We start from the raw sequence: 17,532 nt of genomic DNA, 5'->3' as shown, positions 1-17,532 counted from the left end.
CTCCCGGGGAGAACTACCGGGAGAGGCCCGGGATGCGCGGGAGAGCCCCGGGGCACGGCCCGGGCACGGAGCGTCCCAGCATCCCGGGAAACACGGGGCGACGGGAATTCCGGGGTGGAACGGATCTCCCCGTTCCCGCAACCACCCGGGATGGGACGGGGCCGCAATCCCGGCCCCCCTGGCATGGGAACACCGCCAGCGGGGCCCGCTGTCCGCACAGAGCCACCAAACATCCCGGAAAATCCCGGAGCGCCGCCGGCATGGGGGGGTTCTGGGAAGGATTGATGTTAATGCATGGAATGTGATTTCAGGCCACGGTCCTGGCTGATCCGAGTGTGGGAGAGAGGCGGGAGTGGAAAATCACTTCTGCTGCGAGCAGCAATTCCTTTATTTTTCCTTTTGCTGGCAAAGGTATTGAAAATGAGAGGGAGAGAGGAGGAATGGGAACATCCAGGACCCTCAGGGCAGCTGCAGCTGCGCTTCCAGACAGCTTTCCATGGATGGCACCGTGTCCCCAGCCCAGCAGCTTGCTGCTCCTCCATGGGAGATGTCCCTAAAGTGGTGGGAACATCCAGGAATCCCTTTTGGGCCTGGCAGTATCACAGGGATGTCTGGAAAGGAGGGAGCAGGTGCGGGATTGGGGTCGGTTTTGGTAACCAGTGGTGGGGTTGTGCTTTGCTCATCACCTCTGGCACCTGATCCAAGTGGGATGTGCCACCATTGGGATCACTCCCAGCTCTGTTATTTGGGAAAGGGTCCCACCCCCATTCCATGCTGTGCCCTCCAGTCAGAGCTCCACAAGGAAAAATCAATACCTGACTTCCAAAAAAAGCAGCTGCTGGTGGCTTTTTATAGCAACCTGTCCCATTTGCATCCTCCCTCAGCCCAGGCCCAGGGAGCCCGACCTCTGGCTAAATTAGCTGTGAATTCCCAAGGGAAACAGCCTTGGAAAAGCAGGAAGAGAGCTTGGTTGTGCTGGAATATTCTACCGCAGTCACCCCATCCATTGTTCCTTGCTGGCCGTGGTTTCTACAGGGAGGAAGCTCCCTGATGGGATTGTCCCATTCCTGGAGCACTGCTGGGCATGGGATGGGGTGGCTGCCAGCAGTGCCAGCCCTTCCTTCCCTTGGGATTGCTCCCCAGAGGGAAAAAGGGGTGTGGAAAGGAGGAGAATCTGGGGCTGCCCCAAACAGGGAGCTCGTGCAGGGAGCAGAGAGAGGGATGGCTGGAAAAACCCTGGGATGGGGAGATGCTGACCCTCTTCCCCTGCAGAAGTCCCACTCCTGTTCCATGGGTGAGGGAGGTGCCGAGGCAGGCAGGCAGAGCACAGGGAATATTTAGGTCACAGTAAATGAGCTCCCTCATTAGAGCCTCTGGAGCTGCACCCACGCGGGGCTGGGGCCTGGAGATCGGGAAGGGGATTTGGACACCCCTGAGTGGGAGGGGAGGATGGATGGGCCCATTATCGCCAGGAAACTGAGGAGGTGGAAAGCATGGCATTGTCAGGTTTGGATGGACAGGCCAGAAACAGTGGGAGGCTCCCAAAACACTTTTAATTCCTGAGATGCTGGGGTTCTGCCCTTGGTAAAAGCTTTTCCTGTTTTCCCTCCCTGCTCATCCCAGGTGCTGCCCATCAGCCTCACAGCTGGAGCAGAGGTGGGATAAAAGGGGAATTAAGGGAGGCTGCCAGCCCTTTGGAAGTCCCGGTGAGCTCCTTGCTGTGCTGCTGGGATGGATGCAGGCTGGGGCTCTGGAGCTGCTGGAAGTGCTTTGGGAGAAGGTGAGTTATTTCCCAGATTGTGTCTGCAGCACGGGGGGGCCTTGGGCGATGGACCAGGATTTTTCCTCCATTTTCTTCCCACATAAATTTTTCCCTGGCATGGCCAGCAGGTTCAGGGAGGGGATTTTCCCCCTCTCTCCTGCTCTGGTGAGATCCCACCTGGAATGCTGTGTCCAGCTCTGGGTGCCTTCACTATAAGGAGGATGTGGAGCTGCTGGAGAGAGGACAGAGGAGGCCATGGAGATGCCAGAGGGATGGACACAGGCTGGGAGAGCTGGGGGTGTCCAGCCTGGAGAAGGGAAGGCACAAGGGAGGCCATAGAACCCCCTCCAGTGCCTAAAGTGTGTCCAAGAGCTGGGGAGGGACTTTGGAGTGACAGGACAAGGGCGAATGTGTTCCACAGCCTGAGCACCTGTATAGATTGGAGATTGGGAAGGAATTTTTCTCTGTGGGGGCGGTGAGACCCTGGAATGGATTTCCCAGAGAAGCTCTGGCTGCCCCTGGATCCCTGGAAGTGTCCAAGGCCAGGCTGGACAAGACTTGGAGCAACCTGGGATAGTGGAAAGTGTCCCTGCCCGTGGCAGAGGGTGGCACTGGATGAGCCTTAAGGTCCCTTCCAACCCAAACCACTCCATGGCTCCCTGACTCTGGGTATCCCAGCTGGCCCCTGTCACGGAGAAGAATCCAGCTGGCAGATTCAGGGATGCTCCCCCCATAGCTGGGAGGTGTGTCAGGAATTGCTGCCTGATCCGGAGCGCAACCAGCAGCAAGAGCACTCCTGAGGATGAGTCAGTGTCCCTGAAAGCCGGGCTGGTGATCCAGCAAAAAACATTTCAAGGAGAGGCTCCTGTAAAGCTCCGCTCTGCGTTGCTGACGCGATTCCCTGGAGCTGCTGCTCCAGCCCAGCCTCCCCCTGATCCATGGCTGCTCCAGGGGGCTCCCAGCTGTGTCCTCACCGTGTCCAGCAGTGGAGAGAGCTGGAGCTCTCCCAGCTTCTCCTGTCACCTCGTGCCTATTCCACGTCCCAGGCTGGTGGCACTTCTGCTGGAAGAATTCTGGAATGGTTTGGGTGGGAAGGGCCTTTAAAGATCATCTCCTTCCACTATCCCAGGCTGCTCCAAGCCCCATCCAAGCTGGCCTTGGACATTTCCAGGGATCCAGGAACAGCCACAACCTCTCTGGACACCCTGTGCCAGAGCCTCCCCACCCTCACAAGGATGGATTTCTCCTCAATATCCCCTCTAAATCCACCTTTTTTTGGTTTAAAATAATTCCTGCTTGACTTTCCACTGCTGCATGCCTTGGGAATGCCTGTAGTAGGGATGCGCTGGGATGAGTGGGAAGCAGCACCGGGCAGTGGCTGCGCGTAATTGGTGTCACGGCGAGCAGCTGATGCTGCTGATTTTGGGATGAGTAATTCCAGCAGCTTAATTTGGGAAATCAGGCTCTTTGTGTCTTGCCGGGCTCATTTGCAGGACAGCCCTGGCGCAGCCGGAGTCACTGTGCCGGCAGCCGGACATCTGGAATGCCGGCGTGTCCCTGGCTCCGTGCCTGCCAGGGGTGGCCACGGCGCACATCCTTGGCCCTCTGCCCCCAGAAACAGGGATTTGCTGCCTGAGGGGAAGGGAAACCCTCATTAGCACCTGGCAGGAGGGACGGAGGGCATGGAATTCCTTGTGGATGCAGAGGAAAGCCAAGTTTGGGAGAGCATCTTTGGGTTTTTTAGGGTCTGTGTTTAGTGTTGGCCATGTGTGCGGGACCAGGCTCTCCTGGAATACTTCCCTTGAATTTTAAGGCAGTTTTGTTCCTGGGAGATGTTCAGTGTCAGTGTCTTGGGATGAGGGACTTCAGCTTTGTGCCCTCCTTGGAAGTGGCGTGGGTGACACAAATCCATCTGACCTTGCTCCCACAGATTCCACCAGTCAGGAATGGGGATGGGACAAGGATGTGTCCATGGGGTTTGTTCCCTTGGCTCCAGGAGAGCCAGAATCCTCCTTACCCAGAGATGGATGCTCCCTACAACCCCTACCACCCAATCCCTGGGCATTCCCACTGTGTGGGAATTGAACTGGAGCTGCTGGCAAAGAGGAGGGGGTGTGACCCCCTGGAAAACTCCCTGGTGCTCTGAGGGACTGGGCCAATCTGTGCTTGGTGACAGCTCTGAATACCAGGATCACCGGGAGGGACAAGCTGGAGAGCGGCCAGCCTTGGGACAGCCCATCCATGCTGCTGTATTCCAAATCTTCCTGGCTCCTCCAGGCATCTGTTTGTTTGTGTGGGTTTATCTCAACAGCAGCCAGTGGCAGCTTGGCACGGAATCCAGGAGCTGCTGCTCCGAGCAGCTCCTTGGAATGTGGCTCCAAGATGGAGCTGCCCACACAGCCAGAGGAATGGGCTGGAAGAGCAACTCCCAGCTGGCACTGGCACTTCTCCTCATCTTCTTCCCGTCCTGGGAATCTCTGGTGGCCCGAAGGAAGTCCAGAGGGTGATGGGGGCATGTCCAGTGTCCTTCCATCCTTCTGTGGAGCATCAGCTGCCCAGAGATTGTATTTTTTCCCAGAGAAGCTGTGGGTGCTCCATCCCTGGAAGTGCTCTAGGCCAGGTCGAAGAGGGCTTGGAGCAAACTGGGATAGTGGAAGGTGTCCCTGCCCATGGCAGGGAGCTGGAATTCAGTCATCTTTAAGGCCCCTTCCAATACTAACTCTTTTGTGATCCTTGGATTCTGTAGCATCCAGGGATTTCCATGTTTTCCATGGCACTGGCTGCTCCTGGCAGGGCTGTGGAGGTGCTGTGTGGCTGGAGCTGTGCAGTGCTGAGGTGGCTGGAGCAAATCCCTCCTCCTCCTCTTGGCAGCAGGAGCAGAGCAGTCCTGGGGAGTGGATGATCCTGTCCTTGCTGCTCAGGACTTCCCCCAGGTTGTGTAGGATGTGGGATTGCTGGGAATGAGTGCCCAGTGAAGGTTCACTATGGGCTCTTGGTCACTGAATTTTGGGATCTGCAGTGGACTTTTTGGGGTCCTTTTTGGACTGCAGTGGACTTTTTTGGGGTGATTTCATTCCAAGAGATGCCTGTGAACAGGTGGGGTGGGGGAGACATAATTGTTGCTTCCAGAGCTTTCCCTTCAGAGAGTCCCATAATAGTTTGGGTTGGAAGGGCAGGGACATTTTCCACTATCCCAGGCTGCTCCAAACCCCAGCCAGCCTGGCCTTGGACACTTCCAGGAATGGGGCAGCCACAGCCCCTTGGGTAAATCCCTTCCAGGGCCTCACTCCCCTTACAGGGAAGTTTTTCCCAATATCCCATCTAACCTGGCCCTCTGGCAGCGGGGAGCCATTCCCGTTGTCCTGTCACTCCAGTTTGTCCAGAGTTCCTCTCCAGCTCTCTGGGAGACCTTTCAGGTGCTTCCTCCCCATGTCCCTCTGTTTTATGCCCAGTGCCTGGGAACAGCCCGAGGTGGGCAGAAGTTCCCCAAACCCCCCTGATCTTCCCGTTGGATTCCTGAAATCCCAGCCTGGAGCCGCACAGTGCTGTGTGCCTCAGCTTTGGAGCTCCACCACCTTTGCTGCCAAGGGATTCTTTCCCCCCTTTTCTTCCAGCTCCTGCTTTCAGAGCCTTGTTTGTGGCCGTCAGGACCTGACAGACTCCTGGCACGTCTCCCGCCCCCGTGGCAGCAGCGATTCCCGCCCTCTCCCCCTTTCCCCTTGCCCTGCCACCGTGCCTGGAGACCTGTTGGGAGGGCTGCGTTTGCCGGGAAATCAACTCCCAGCCTTTTTTTAGAGCCAGAAAGGCCCTGGCACAGAGATGACAGCAGCAGAAGCCAAAAGGCTCAGATGGTTTTAAATGTCAGGGAGAGGTGTAAACGGATCTGGGAGACAGCATGTCCAGGAGCCATGAGATTTCACAGACAGCAGCTCCAGAGCCAGCATCCTGCGGTTTTCCCTCTCTGGGAGCCCGGTCACTGTCCCGGAGCCTGCTGGGATTTGCCTGTGGGATGGTGCTGGTGACCCCTGGAGAAGGGGAGGGATGGAGGGCAGGCGGGGGGAGCGCTGGTGATGAGCAGAAGCACAAATGAGCCTTGGCTCCCGCTGCCTCCGTGACCTTTTCCGCTCCGGCGTGATCCGTCCTGACACTCGGGGTGGGGGGAAGGGGAAGTGGTCATCGGGGCTTGGCCGCTGTGTGCTTGCCTGCTCGGCCCTGCCATTTCCCAAAAAGAGAGTTTGGAGTCTCCGAGAGTCAGCAAGTTCCCGGTGCCAGCCATCTGTCCCATTTCCCTTAGCAACCATCCGTCCTTTTCTCCTTCATTAAGTGTCTGAGGCGGATCCTGCCTGGCACACCCTCTCCCGCTTCCCTTTTTGCCTCTCTGGATCGTGCCCATCTCCTGTCACTGTGGCACAGAGTCCTGACACGAGAGCATGCTCCTCTCCCAGGGATTCTTGGACAAAGCTTGGACAGGGGATGTTTGCTCACATTCCTGCCTGCTGCACTTTTTTTTTTTTTTTTTTTCCCAGACTGATCTTTTCCAGTTCCTCTCCTTTAGGAGTTGTTCAGGCTGGAAAAGACCTCCAAGAATGAGTTCAGCCACCCAGCTCTGCCATGGCCACCATTAATCCATGTCCCCAAATGCCCCATCCACTCAGCTTTTAAATCCCACCAGGAATGGGGACTCCACCACTGCCCTGGACAGCCTGATTCAACCCTTCCATGAAGGAATTTTCCCTAAAATCCAAAGAGAAATTCCCCTGAGGCAACTTGAGTCTTGTCCTTGCTCCTTGGGAGCAGAGCCTGACCCCCATCAGGGAATCATGGAGAGGGAGAAGGTCCCCCCTGAGCCTCCTCCTCTCTGGATTAAGATACAATTCCCTGCTGTATTTCATGGACTTGTACAGAAGGGAGCTGGGAACTTCTCCTTAGGATAATTATTCCCAGTTATTGGTCTCCAGCCTCTGCTTTGCTCTGAGGTCCCTCTCCCGTCTGCCTGCTGGGCTGTGATTCCAAGGTCTCTGCCAGGCCTTTGTGGAAGAGCTGTGCTGCAATTGAGGATTTGGGATCTCCACGGGCAGCCGTGTCTCCCGGTGAGAGCTGAGCTTCCCCCTCCGGCAGTTGGGAGCTGGGATGAAGCCAAGTAGGTTAGACAAGGCTTTGAGGTCCGGGAGAAGTGGGGAATGGCTCTGCAGCCTGGTGTGAGGAGCGGGAAAGGAGCCAGCAGCAGAGCCAGGAAAGAATCCTTAATGGGAAACCTCTTGGTTCAGTCCACCTGCCTCCAGAAGCAAGAGCAGGATCCTGAGGAAGCAGAGGAGGGAGGGGTTTGACCTAATGAAATTATCCAAGTGCCTTGGCTCCAGCTGCTGCTCTCCAGTCGCATCCCACTGATGTCCAGAGACGTGGCCTGCGGGGAGGGATCGAATCCTCCACGGAGCGTCCGCGTCCTCCGTGCTGTGCCCACATCTGATAGCAGCATTCCAGGCTTCCAGAGAGCCTGGGAGGCTGCAGGTGCTGCCTGGTGAGGGAGAGCTCGCCGACGCTGCTTCCCTGGAGCACTGACAGGAACAACACAGCTGATCCCTACATTTCCCTGTCCTGCCGCAGCCGTTCCCATCCCAGGAGGTGAGCGGGCTCCTGGAAATCGGGAAGCAGCTCATCCTCGGGGTAAATTCCTGGGCTTTGGAGTCTCAGCCAGGGAAGTTGTGTTCATGCCACAGAGCCCTGGGAAAAGGCCAGCGCTCCTGCTTGTGGGGGTGAAGGCATCCCACATCCCTAAAGCTCCTGCTAAAATCCTGATTCATTCCTGGGCTGGAGCTCTCCTCCCGAAGGAGGATGGAGCCAAGGGCATTTGAAAGGTGGGCGGGGAGGAGGAATAACATGAAGGAATTTTGGCGGGGGTGAAGCAGATGAGGGAAATGACACGTTGTTATTGCACCTGGATTAGCCAGGGCCGGGATGGAGCCGGGAATTCCAGCGGCTGCCAGGGCTGCAAGCACATCCCTGTGACTCAGGGGAGCTTGGGGGATTGCATTTTCCTCCCCTCAAAGCCTTTAGGGTTCATTTCCACAATTCTTTTTGTTTTTAATTCCCTGCAGAACAACGAGGCTTTCACAACCTGAGGCGAAAAAGCTTTGGAAAGATGGGTTTGTCCAAGGGGGAGCATGGAGGATGCTGGCAAATATCCCGACAGCCTGGAGCACTGCTTTATCCTCTCATTTTTCCCAAAGGAAAAGCCACCTGGAGCTGCCAGGCAGGAAGATGCCCTGAGCTTTGCTGAGCAGTGGTGAGAAACCCCAGTGAACTGTTATTTAATGGTTCTTTTCCATGGCAATGGCTCCTTCCCAGGGAGAAATTTCTGGGCTGAGGAGTCACAGCTTGGATAATGCTGGATAATGTCCTTGGGAGGGGGAAGTGCTGGCGGGATTGATAGCAAGTCTCCGAGGCTTGGCTTCCAGAGTTAGCTCTGGCACCAATTTAGCAAAGCAGCTGGAAAGAGGAGTTTGTGCTTAGAATCGTGAGCAGCGAGGGCTGTGCCGAATTCCAGGATGCAACCTGTGGGAGAAATCCTTTCCAGGCTTTTTCTGTGGAGCCAAACCCAGCCGTGTGTGCACGGGTGTGTTTACTACGTGCCAAGAGTGAGCCCACGGCATGGGAACCTCTGGGAAAAGGGAGGGATCCCGCTAGGAAAGCGCCTTTGAGGCTGGAAAGGGGGTTCCTAAGGAGGGGACAGGTCACCAGCCTGTGCAGGTGGGAATGGGAAGAGCTGTGCCCAAGGGAAGGAGCTGGGAATGTGCCAGCCTTGCTCTGCCCTTTTACCCGGCAGTGGGACCTGGTGCTGCCCACACCTCAGGAATTTGTGGAAGAAATTTTTCCCTGAGGAGGGGAAATCCGTGGATTCCACCAGAACTCATTCTGGTGGTGAGTCACCTGAATGGGTTTCCCAGACAAGCTATGGCTGCCCCATCCCTGGAAGTGTTCATTACTAGGCTGGAGGAGCCTTGGAGCAACCTGGGATAGTGGGAAGTGTCCCTGCCCACAGCAGGGGGTGGAATGGGATAATCTTTAGGGCCCTTTTCAACCCAAACCATTCCAGAATTCCATGTCTGATCCCTTCAGGTGTCTGACAGAGGTTTCCCAATTTGTGCCCTATCTTTGGCTGGTATTACAGCCTCCAGTGTGCCAGCCTGAGCCTGAATTTGGGCTTCCAGTTTATCCCTGGACCAGCTCTCCCTAGGTTTGGCTCTGACTGGGATGTCTCCCCTCTGAATTAAGTGCTTTTAGGGATTCAGGCTCAGGGGTGGCACAGCAGCCTGGGGCCCCCAGATCGCTTCCCAGTGCTGGAGGAGCCATGGAAAGCTGAGGCAGCTGGAGGGGGAGATTTTTCCAAACATCCAGAGTGCAGGAGAAGCCTCTCCATTAGGGAATGATTTTCAGTGAAGGTTTGAGTGATGCTGTTTCTCTGCAGAGCTGCAGCAGCTGCTCCTGCTGGGGGAACACTGCCAGCTGCTCATCCCTGCTTTGGGAGCTTCCCAGGGGCTGGGAATTGCATGGAGGGTCGAGCCAGGAGGTGCTGGCTTGGGGGGCATCGGGGAAGAGCAGGTTTCTGGGGAGATCTGCTGGGATAATGAAGGATTTGAGGAGCAGGAACAGTCTGGAGGCACTGGATTAGCAGCGCTTTGGTAGGAGGTGATGGAGGCTGATGCCTCCAGAGAGTCGCGGGCGGGAATCACGCTGGGAAGGGAGGGAGGGAGGGCTGGGAAGGCACAGCCACCATGGGGATGGAAGCAAACACAGGCACTTCCTGCTTGGTGACATGGGAATGGGGGACAGGGATGCCTGCTGGTGTGGTTTTTTAAAGCTCTTCCCAAATCTTGGCGGGCAACTGTGTGGTTTGGTGGGAATTTGGTGTGGAATTACGGTCGGCTGCACAGAGGGAGCAGCCTTGGCTTGTGCCAGGGGAGGTTTAGATTGGGTATGGAGGAAAACTCCTTCATGGAAAGGGTTGTCAGGCATTGGAACAGGCTCCAGGGGTGGAGTCCCCATCCCAGGAGGGATTTAAAACCTGTGTGGATGTGGCACTTGGGGACATGGGTTAGTGGTGGCCTTGGAACAGTTGGACTGAGTGATCTTGGAGGGTTTTTCCAACCTCAATTCTTCAGTAACTGATATTCCCTAGAGAGACAGTGAGTGAGGTGCTGGAATTTCTTCCTCTGGAGGAAATGTCAGGATAACGCTGTTGTCCACCTTTCCCTGGTGGCCTGTCCCCTTTGAGAAGGACAAAAGCACCTTCCCATGACACTTGCTGCTGTCACTCCCTGGAATTCAGCCATCTGGAACAGCCTGTGCCGGTGATGGAGCCCAGGCTGGTGTTTGCAGGGGTTGAGGAGCGAGGAAGGGGTTTGGATAACCTGGATGCTGGAATCCCTGCTCCAGGCAGACTGTTGCACTCCCAGCCCTGTTCAGGCTAATTCCCTGTGATTTATTGTAATCCTAATGGAGCAGCTGAGGGAAATTGGCAGGGTTGGGATGGAGGAGGAGAGGGGCTCGTTACCCTGGGAGTAACGGAGCGTCTGACTCCGACTGGGAGCCCAACAGGAGCAGGATTCCGGAGCAGCAGCGGGATTGGATGTGCTGCGCCTGGGGGCGGTGGCAATGACAACAAACTGAATAATAATATAAAGCTTCCCATGTTCCCAGCTATTCCTGGAGCCTTGTTCCTTGTCCAAATTCCCTGGGGGAGGGGTTGGTTTGCTTTTAGGTTTAGGAGAATCCTTAACCCTGGAATCTGTTGGCTTTTTTTTCAGGACACCCAGCTGGATGGGCTCTTTGTTGATTGAATCCTTCCTGGCACATTCCGGGGATCTCCAGAGCTCCAAGGCTGCCTGCAGTGGTCCAGCCTTTTCCTGGGAGCTGATATGGAGAATTCCAAGGCTGTGGTGTGGAACAGCCCCGAGCCATGTCCATGTGTGGAGGAATGATGCTCCAGCTGGAAGAACACCACAGAATTCCCTCTCCCTCATATTCCCTGGTCGTTCCAGCACAAAGAATACAGATCCATCCAGAGGTGAGTAAGGACTAGGAATTCCTTAAGCCAGTGGGGCCTTTGGAGGTTTCCATGTGAAATGGCTGGTGATGCCCTGATGGAGACACTGCACCTGGGTTATCCAGAGGGATAACCCAGCTGATGGATGTCTGGGATGCTCTAACTCTCCCTTACATCCCTCTGAAGGTGTAGGATTCCCAGGAATGTGTGTACATCACCACACCATTGCCCCAGGCATTTAAACCCAGACTCAACCATTTCCCACAGGTTGGGAAGCTCTGAAATGAATGGATTTGCTCCAGAGGCTGGAGGTGGGGACAGATCCATGTGAGAATCAGGGAAAATCATGTCTTTTGTGACAGGCTCAAATTAATTCCTTAATTCCCTTAAATGCTTCGCCACCCGCCCTCCGTGTCATGACAGCGGGGGAAAAAATGGGATTTCTGAGGGCATTAATCCTTCCCTTAATGCTTTAAAAGGCATCCAGTTTATCCAAAACATTCAGAAATTGCCTGTAAATGGTGCCACTGCCATACAGGAGTCAGGGAACGGAGCCCTGGGGGTCACTGGGATGAATCCTGACCCTGGAGCTGGGCTATAAATGTGGTCTGGCCCTTGCAGTTCAGTGGAGCCAGGCTGGAAACGGGCAGCTGGAGCTGCTGGAAGGCAGAAATCCTGAGCTGTATCGGATTAATTGCCTTGTGTCCCTTAATTGGCAGGATCTGGGCTGGGATGTGCTCTATCCCACCCCTTGGAAAGCCTTGGATGGCTTCTGGTTCTGGTTCTATTTCCCTGAATAAAATCATAATTTCCAGTCTTCCTGAGCTTCTTCCCTCTGTCTGCTCCAGGTTTTGGGGCTTCCAGGGGTGCCTGCCCAGCCGGGAGCGGATCTTGCCGAAGGGAGACCTTGGAAGTGCCACAGGCTGGATGAAACGATTTGTTGGAATGCTAAATTTGGCAGCAGCTTTTCATCCAAAGCGGAGCCACTTTGCACCTGTCTGGGAAGATAAAGGGACTGGGAATGAGCGTGAGGGGGATTTTTCTGCCTGAACGGGATACAAAGGCCTCGGCACAAATGAATTCCAGAGCTTCAAAGCCTTTCCTGAATGTTTTTCCGCCCCTGTCAGGCTGTTTTATTTCCCAGGTATGGTGATATCACCCAGCAGACCATTTGAAGGCTGCTCCACTTGCTTTAAGGAGGAATGGGCAGGCGAGGATGTGCTGCTATTCCCTGCTGGATCAGCTTTTCTGGGACGGAGATTTTTTTTTTCAAATTTTTTTTTTTTTTTTTTTTGCTATTTTTCAATGCCTTTTTTTGCAATAGGAGCATCTACGTTGTGTCCTTGGATGATGGCAGCTGCCGTGTTCAAAGGGAATCGCTGTCCTTCCTCCCAAAGGGGATGGTTGTTGTGGTGTGTCCATCCTCACCAGGGTTTTTTGGGAAGAGGGGGTTGGTTGGAAGGGACCTTACAGCTCACCCAGTTCCAGCCCCCCTGCCACAGGTAGGGACACCTTCCACTGTCCCAGGTTACTCCGAGGCTGGTCCAGCCTGGTCTGGGACTCTTCCAGGGATGGGGCAGCCACAGCTTCCTGGTGAAATCCATTCCAGGGTCTAACAATTTCTTCCCAATATCCCATCTAACCCTGCTCTCTGTCAGTGGGAAGCCATTCTTTCTTTTCCTGTCACTCTATACCCTTGTGAATAGGCTCTCTCCATCTTTATTAGGAACATATTTTCCTGATAGGAAAGCCCTGCTTTTCCATGCTGGGCATGGAAAGCAGAGTGTTCTCCATGAGGGAGACCACAGTGCTGTGCTGGGTAGTTTTCCAGAGGGAAGGGATGTTGGGAGAGCCCCAGGTGTGGCTGAGGGGAGTTTTTTATTGCTCCCTGAATTCCCTGATTGAGGGGGAGGAAGGTTGGAACCGGGCTGTGCTCCCAGGGAACAAGGCAGAGGACAAGAGGAAATGGCTCGAACTTGTGCCACGGGAAGTTCAGATCGGACACCAGAAGGAATTTCTTCATGGAAAGGGTGATGATACACTAGAAGGGGCTGCCCAGGGAAGTAGTGGAGTCTCCATCCCCGGAGGTGTTTAACGAATGACTGGATGTGGCACTCAGCGCTCCGGGCTGGGTGACAAGGCAGGGATTGTCGCAGGTTGGACTCAGTGGTCCTGGAGGTCTTTTCCAAGGGAATTGGTTCCTGTGGGATCCTTCCGTGATTCCAGTGGTATCTTTCCGTGTTAATACGGGTAGGGCAGGTGAGGATCGGCCCAGGAGCGGCCTCTGCCCGCAGCAGGCGGGGTTCCCTGGATCGCCCCGAGAATTCCCCGCTGGAATCGCGGCCGGCCCGGCACTGCCCCGCCCCGTGGCGCTACCGCCGGGCGCCACCAGGCGGCGCCGCCGCGCCCCGCACCCCTGGTTGCCGTGGCGACCGCAGGTTGCGTAGCGGCCCTTACGCAGTTGGCGCAGTGGGCGGCCCCGGCGAGGCGGGGGCGGCCCCGGCAGGGCGGAGGCGGCGTTGGAGAATCGGGGGCCGCAGGGCCCCCGGCATGGAGGAGGCGGCGGCGGCCGCGGCGCTTCCGAGGCGGCGGCAGCGGGAGCGAGGTGAGGGACGGCGTTGGGAATGGCGCGGCAGCGGGGGCCGGCCCTGCGGCAGGTGCGGGGGAGCCGGGAGGGCGCTGGCAGGGCCGGGGGAGCGCCCGCCGCCGCCCCCCGCCCCGCTGGGCTGCAGGCCCGTGCTGCCCGAGGGGTCTGGATCCCGCAGGAAGGGCGGCATTCGCGGCGGGAGGGCCCCGCTCCGTGTGGCCTGCGCCCCGTGGGGAGCGGTGGGATTCCACCTGCGCCTCTGGAAAGCCGCCATCCTGGCCCGGGCAGGTGCGAGGCGTGAAGGTGATGCCGCCGTTCGGGAGTCGGGATGCTGCGGTGGGAGGCGGGAGCGGTGCTGCGAGATGTCCAGGGAGGAGAAGCTGCGGTGTGGGTGTGACACAGGGATTCTTGCTCCCAGCTTTTATTACTTCCCGCAGGGAACGGTACCTGACTTGAGCAACGCGGGCGGATGCTGAGCCGTGGCCGTAAAATTCCCAAATTTAGGATCGCAGGCAGCTGCAGAAGTGAGATGTCCTTATGAAAGTAAGGGAAATGTCGCTCCGAGATCTCGGAGCTGGGATGCTGCCAGGCTGCTCGGCCAGAATTCCCGCTGTGCCCAATTCTGGGAATTAGTACCTGCTGGTGCATTTGGGACAGGCTTCAGTTGGCACTGGGAATATGGGAATGGGGATTGCCGAGCCTGGTGCATGCCATGGTCCTTAGAGCCTGCTCCAGGTGGGAAATCACGGAATAATTCACCAAGGTGGGATATAGAACCCTGGGAAATGAAAGCAGCAAAACTCTGGGGAATGGTTTTAAAGGAAAGGACTATTCCAAGGTGGGAATATTCATCTCCCCCCTGGATGAAACTTAGTGGGGACGAGTTGCTGCATCCTCCTGGCTGGACAGGGAGAAGCATCCGAGTTTTTGTGGTCAGGCTGAGTATTCTTAAATGGGAGATAATGAAATTGTGGGAAGTGGCTCTTGGAAAGCTTCGGACTCTCCGTGATTCTGGCATTGGCTTGGCTGAAATGTGTATCCTGTGGACACTGCTGGAAGAAGCTTTCCAAGTTGGAAACCTGAGCTGGGGGAAGGTGTTTGTTGTACCAGGTGTTGGTTTTCAGGGTCATAAAAGTTGCACGGGGGTCTTAAAGCTGCTGGGGAAATTCCAGCAGTGCCAGCTTGGACTGGGAATGGCTGAGGGGGTCGGGAATGCCCAACAGGGACAAGAGATGTGGAAAAGCATCTGTTACATGGTAGATGATACAAATAACCTGGAATTTCTGCAGCCAAAACCCTTCAGCAAGGAGCAGGATAAAATTCCCCCTTTGAGTAGGAATTTAAATTGGAAATTTGGGAGTTGGCAGCTCTGCTGTCCAAAATTTTACTCAGGAGGGTCAAAACCGGGGATTTAAGGATATGAACTATGTACTGCAGGTACTGACTTTGACAGTGCTGACCTAAAAAAATCCTGATTTGACCCGAATTCCCATTTAAATTAAGACACTGGGCACTTTTTGCCTGCTACCTGCACAGCCAGATCTGAATCCTGGGGAGAGGGAATGCTGTAAATCCCTCTGTGGTTGCTGGGAAAAGGGTGCTGAGAAAGGGAAGCTTCTCTGGGCTGTGTCCACCCGTTCCCTTTTCGGAGGGCTGGGGAGGGGCAGTTGTGCAATGATGGGATTTAGGGGAAGTGCTGTGCCAGGAGGGAAAGTGAGAAGGGTGGAAATGCTCCTCCCAATGACCAAAAATGTGAGGAGTAAAAAAAATTCCTACGTTTTGGAAACTTTGTTAAAATTCTCTGGACAAACAATTAGAGCAACCGAAAAAAACCCTTCTGCTTGAGGGGTTTTTTTTGGACTTTGTGTGGGAATCTCAGTCCTGCTCCTTCTGCTCTCCCTCCCCTTGGAAGTTAATTAATTGAGAGCTGGCTGCTCCAAACGAGGTCACTTGGATTTCAGAGCTGCCCTATCATTGTATGGATTTGCAAAATCAGGATTTACGGCTTGTGTGCCTTAGAAATTTTTCCTTAAAGTGGCATAATCCTGGTTTTTGGGGGTCTTTTCCAGGCAGCTGGAAGGATGTAGGGAGGAGAAGTGTTCGAATTGGAGGGTGTAAAGCTTGGGAAGCTGCTCAGCTTTGGATGGAGAAGAGTTTGGAGAAGCTTCCAGTCATTCCCAGGCCTGGCTGTCATTTATGAAACTTCCTTGACCTAAGGCAGCAGGAATTCTCTTCTGTCCCAAACATCCTTGTCCTGTCTGAAGACTTTTTTGGGGGGGAATTAAGCCTTTATACCTCCCCTAGACCACACAGCTTTATTCTAGGGACCCTACACCCTGCTTTTCCTCCCCTCTCATTCCATCTTTCCCAAATAAATGACCCTTGGTTCCACCTCTGCTCCCAACAGTGATCCAGCTGATGAATAAGAACATCCCGAGCTGGATTGAGCCCTGGAGTTTGAGGAATTTCCAGTTAAAGACGCAGCAGTTGAGATGGGGTGAGTGAAACCATTTTAATCTGCTCCTGGAGCTGCAGGGCTGGAGTTTTTTGGGCATTGGGAGCAGATGAAAGTGGCCTTTGTGCCATGGGAAGTGTGACAAATGGACTTTTGCGGGATCTGCAGAGAGTGCTGGGATGTTTATTCCTGCTGGGATAGATGGGAGTCAATCAGGCTCTTCATTCCAGGCCAGTTTGGAGCTGATACTTTTGTTATTTCATACATGACATTGTTAATTTAGGTGTGTTTCTATACCTTATTGTGTGGATTTTTAGGGAGAAATCAGAGAAAAAATCCTTGGAAAATTTGCCAGGTGCAGCACCCACCCAGCTTGGAACTTTGAAAATGGAAGAAATTAGAATGGTCTTCCAGGTTTTGGTAAAAAATGGGAAGGTTTGCCCTGCTGAGGAATATCTTGCCCTGAAATATGGACAAAAATGCTGCTGGACCCTAGCAGGGATTTTGGATACAGGAAGTAATTCCCACAGAGTTTCAGGAAAAATGAGCCCTGTACCTTCAGGCATTCCTTCTTCCTCCTTTTCTTTCCGTTCTCCCGTCTTTCCAGTGGAAGGCACACGGATTCCTTACCTCTGGATCTCTTTGGAAAGATGAAATAAAAAAAAGCTTTTGATTATTTTCCTCTTCCTTGCAGCAGGAGCTGGAAATCTGCATGGCAGGCAGAGACTGTCAGGAATTCTGTCCTGGGCTCTTAATCCAGGCGTTTCTTCTTCAGCTCAAATCCTTGCTTCACTGCCCTTGTGCTCCAGCAGATCCCTGAAAATCCTCATCCTGCCCCATCCATTGGCATTTATCCCTCTCTTTGAGGAGCCTTCTGAGCTCCTCTTTGAAGATCTGTGGAATTGCCTGAAAATTCCTGGCTTTTTGTTCCCTTCCAGCTGAGATTTTGGTTCCTACGTGTTCCCTTGGTGTAGAATTAAAACAAGTGGGTTCTTCAGGGCTGGCTTTGAGCTCAATAGGAATTTTTCCCTGAAAACAGGATACAAGATGTAATTTAGAGCCTTCAAGTTTTCCTGTTGTTTTTCATTTGCCATTTCATCAGAAGTCAGTGGCAAATATCCCAGTACAGCTCGCTCATAGCCATTAGTAAATATGGGAAGGCCACCTTAAATGAGCATTTTCCACTACTTTTTTCCTCTGGAACCTGTTTCCTTGGGATTTCTTGGCCTGAAGGTTTTATTATCCCCACAGATCTGAGTGATCCTGATTTTACATCCAGGCAGGCTGCAGGACAGAATCCTTATCCTTGTTCTTTTGGAATAAAATGCTGAATCCCTCAGGCCACCTTAAAACATTTGAACTGGATAATGAGAAGAAACAGGAAAATTCAGGACATTCCTATTATAGTTCAGTGCAGCAAATAGAAAATGGGGAGGTTGGGATGGAATTCGGCCCTTTCTTCCCTGAAAGGTGCTTTTCTTCCCTGGAAGGTTCCCATTTGGATGTGTCCTGCTGCTCCATGTCTGCTGGAAGTTGGAATTTCCACAGCTTTGCATCCTTTGGGATGAAATTTATTATTTTGTCATGGCTTGTCTTTGCAGCCCAGATCCATGGTGTTGACACAGCCTGGATGTATTTTTGGAATATGGATTTCAGCTCCAAACTGGGAGCCTCTGGAGGCTTGG

At 54.3% G+C, this 17,532-nt stretch overlaps 1 protein-coding gene and 1 long non-coding RNA gene across 6 annotated transcripts in view; both read left to right on the top strand.

The window, feature by feature from the left end:
* Positions 1 to 5,962: 5,962 nt before the first annotated feature.
* LOC139590718 (uncharacterized) lies at positions 5,963 to 12,384 on the top strand. Its single transcript, XR_011679414.1, has 4 exons — positions 5,963 to 7,384; positions 7,858 to 8,045; positions 10,567 to 10,826; positions 11,654 to 12,384. It is a non-coding gene; the product is annotated as an uncharacterized lncRNA (long non-coding RNA).
* Positions 12,385 to 13,251: 867 nt separating this feature from the next.
* DAGLA (diacylglycerol lipase alpha) overlaps positions 13,252 to 17,532 on the top strand; it is a 56,697-nt gene continuing 52,416 nt past the window's right edge. For 2 of the 5 annotated variants that reach the window (XR_011679346.1, XM_071428191.1), the window contains exons 1-2: positions 13,252 to 13,410; positions 15,800 to 15,889. The gene's annotated coding sequence lies outside the window, so the exon portion shown is untranslated. Of the gene's footprint in view, positions 13,411 to 13,498; positions 13,696 to 13,853; positions 13,936 to 15,799; positions 15,890 to 17,532 lie in introns of those variants that run through there. The other 3 variants (XM_071428194.1, XM_071428193.1, XM_071428195.1) reach the window with 3 other exon arrangements.

The sequence above is a fragment of the Agelaius tricolor genome, unplaced genomic scaffold (genome assembly GCF_023055355.1).
Source record: "Agelaius tricolor isolate 1412-34295 unplaced genomic scaffold, bAgeTri1.0.p SCAF_5, whole genome shotgun sequence".
Taxonomy (NCBI): domain Eukaryota; kingdom Metazoa; phylum Chordata; class Aves; order Passeriformes; family Icteridae; genus Agelaius; species Agelaius tricolor.
Note: the sequence above shows the minus strand (reverse complement) of the source record. Positions and strands in the feature narration are given on the sequence as shown.